The sequence below is a fragment of the Castor canadensis genome, chromosome 4 (genome assembly GCF_047511655.1).
Source record: "Castor canadensis chromosome 4, mCasCan1.hap1v2, whole genome shotgun sequence".
In the NCBI taxonomy this organism is placed as follows: domain Eukaryota; kingdom Metazoa; phylum Chordata; class Mammalia; order Rodentia; family Castoridae; genus Castor; species Castor canadensis.
The window spans coordinates 180,149,179-180,152,126 of record NC_133389.1 but is presented as its reverse complement, the minus strand read 5'-3'; the positions used below and the strand labels follow the sequence as shown (position 1 = coordinate 180,152,126).

Below are 2,948 nucleotides of genomic sequence, written 5' to 3'. Positions count from 1 at the left end.
AACTCAGGTATAAATGATCCCTTCACTGACTTAATGGAAAATCGGTTTGGGAGATGGAGGGCTGAATGATCTCAGTCTTAACCTCCTTGGTCGTAGTGGCCAGAGTTTTAATTTTAGTAGGATGTTACGTAATTCCTTGTGTTCAAGGACTAATACAGCAGTTAACTGAGACAGCCCTCCCCAAACAATCACCCCCGCCCTACCCAAATAATTTGTTCCTATCAGAAAAACAGAAACATGAGAGCCAATGGCTCCCAAATGAGTTTGAAGAAAAGAATTTAAATTAAAAGGCTGGAAATTATAAGAAAAACGATCTTTTCTATCAAAGTATATGTCACCCTCTTAGATTACTTAAAATTCCTCAGGTTGCCATCATAGGTGACTTGCATTGTTTAAAGGGCTTCTGTTTCTTCTTCTGGCTTCTTGCACAGCCCCATTGTCTGCCAAATTACGTACCCTAACCCATCCCCTAAGCTTTTTAGCCAATCGAGAAAGACTGTGAACCTTTGACCTGGACAAATCTCAGGTGAGGGGCAGGTGCAACTGCATCAGGGACACAGGAGGAGCCACCGTCGGCCATTGTGTGCGCGTGTCTGCTCAGATGGAGTGAGTACATGCTTGCACCTTTTTGATCAAAAGCAATTGCCTTGTCAGGATTTTCTCTGTCTCTTGTGTGTCATTGGCACCAGACGGTCTTTAAGTCCAACAGTTAAAGACTTAGAGGTCAGTCAAGTTTAGAATGGGCAGGACTTGGGCTGGGATGTAGCTCGGTGGTACAGCGCTTGCCTAGCATGCATGAGGCCCTGGGTTCGATCCCAGCACCAAAAAAGAAAAGACAAAAAAAAAAAAAAAAGTTTAAAAAAGTGCTCACTTCGGCAGCACATATACTAAAATTGGAACGATACAGAGAAGATTAGCATGGCCCCTGCGCAAGGATGACGCGCAAATTCGTGAAGCGTTCCATATTTTTCACGAAATAGAAAGGGAAGGAAAACTGCCAAACACATTTTATGAAGCCAGTATTACACTTATCCCAAAACCAGGCAAAGACACCTCCAAAAAGGAGAACTATAGGCCAATCTCCTTAATGAACATTGATGCAAAAATCCTCAACAAAATAATGGCAAACCGAATTCAGCAACACATCAAAAGATTATTCACCATGACCAAGTAGGCTTCATCCCAGGGATGCAGGGGTGGTTCAACATACGAAAATCAATAAATGTAATAAACCACATTAACAGAAGCAAAGACAAAAACCACTTGATCATCTCAATAGATGCAGAAAAAGCCTTTGATAAGATCCAACATCATTTCATGATAAAAGCTCTAAGAAAACTAGGAATAGAAGGAAAGTTCCTCAACATTATAAAAGCTATATATGACAAACCTACAGCCAGCATTATACTTAATGGAGAAAAACTGAAACCATTCCCTCTAAAATCAGGAACCAGACAAGGATGCCCACTATCTCCACTTCTATTCAAATAGTACTGGAATTCCTAGCCAGAGCAATTAGGCAAGAAGAAGGAATAAAAGGAATACAAATAGGTAAAGAAACTGTCAAAATATCCCTGTTTGCAGACGACATGATCCTATACCTTAAAGACCCAAAAAACTCTACTCAGAAGCTTCTAGACATCATCAATAGCTACAGCAAGGTAGCAGGATATAAAATCAACATAGAAAAATCATTAGCATTTCTATACACTAACAATGAGCAAACAGAAAAAGAATGTATGAAAACAATTCCATTTACAATAGCCTCAAAAAAAAATCAAATACCTAGGTGTAAACCTAACAAAAGATGTGAACGACCTCTACAAGGAAAACTATACACTTCTGAAGAAAGAGATTGAGGAAGACTATAGAAAGTGGAGAGATCTCCCATGCTCATGGATTGGTAGAATCAACATAGTAAAAATGTCTATACTCCCAAAAGTAATCTACATGTTTAATGCAATTCCCATCAAAATTCCAATGACATTCATTAAAGAGATTGAAAAATCTACTGTTAAATTTATATGGATACACAAGAGGCCACGAATAGCCAAGACAATACTCAGTCAAAAGAACAATGCAGGAGGTATCACAATACCTGACTTCAAACTATATTACAAAGCAATAACAATAAAAACAGCATGGTACTGGCACAAAAACAGACATGAAGACCAGTGGAATAGAATAGAAGACCCAGATATGAAGCCACACAACTATAACCAACTTATCTTTGACAAAGGAGCTAAAAATATACGATGGAGAAATAGCAGCCTCTTCAACAAAAACTGCTGGGAAAACTGGTTAGCAGTCTGCAAAAAACTGAAACTAGATCCATGTATATCACCCTATACCAACATTAACTCAAAATGGATCAAGGATCTTAATATCAGACCACAAACTCTAAAGTTGATACAGGAAAGAGTAGGAAATACTCTGGAGTTAGTAGGTATAGGTAAGAACTTTCTCAACGAAACCCCAGCAGCACAGCAACTAAGAGATAGCATAGATAAATGGGACCTCATAAAGCTAAAAAGCTTCTGTTCATCAAAAGAAATGGTCTCTAAACTGAAGAGAACACCCACAGAGTGGGAGAAAATATTTGCCAACTATACATCAGACAAAGGACTGATAACCAGACTATATAGGGAACTTAAAAAACTAAATTCTTCCAAAACTAATGAACCAATAAAGAAATGGGCAAGTGAACTAAACAGAACTTTCTCAAAAGAAGAAATTCAAATGGCCAGAAAACATGAAAAAATGCTCACCATCTCTAGCAATAAAGGAAATGCAAATTAAAACCACACTAAGATTCCACCTCACCCCTGTTAGAACAGCCATCATTAGCAACACCACCACCAACAGGTGTTGGCGAGGATGCGGGGAAAAAGGAACCCTCTTACACTGCTGGTGGGAATGTAAACTAGTACAACCACTCTGGAAAAAAA

The 2,948-nt window shown here is 38.7% G+C and overlaps 1 non-coding gene across 1 annotated transcript; it reads left to right on the top strand.

Annotated features, from left to right (window-relative positions):
- The first annotated feature begins 863 nt into the window (after window positions 1–863).
- LOC141422784 (U6 spliceosomal RNA) lies at window positions 864–970 on the top strand. Its single transcript, XR_012447508.1, has one exon. It is a non-coding gene; the product is annotated as a U6 spliceosomal RNA (small nuclear RNA).
- Window positions 971–2,948: the final 1,978 nt, after the last annotated feature.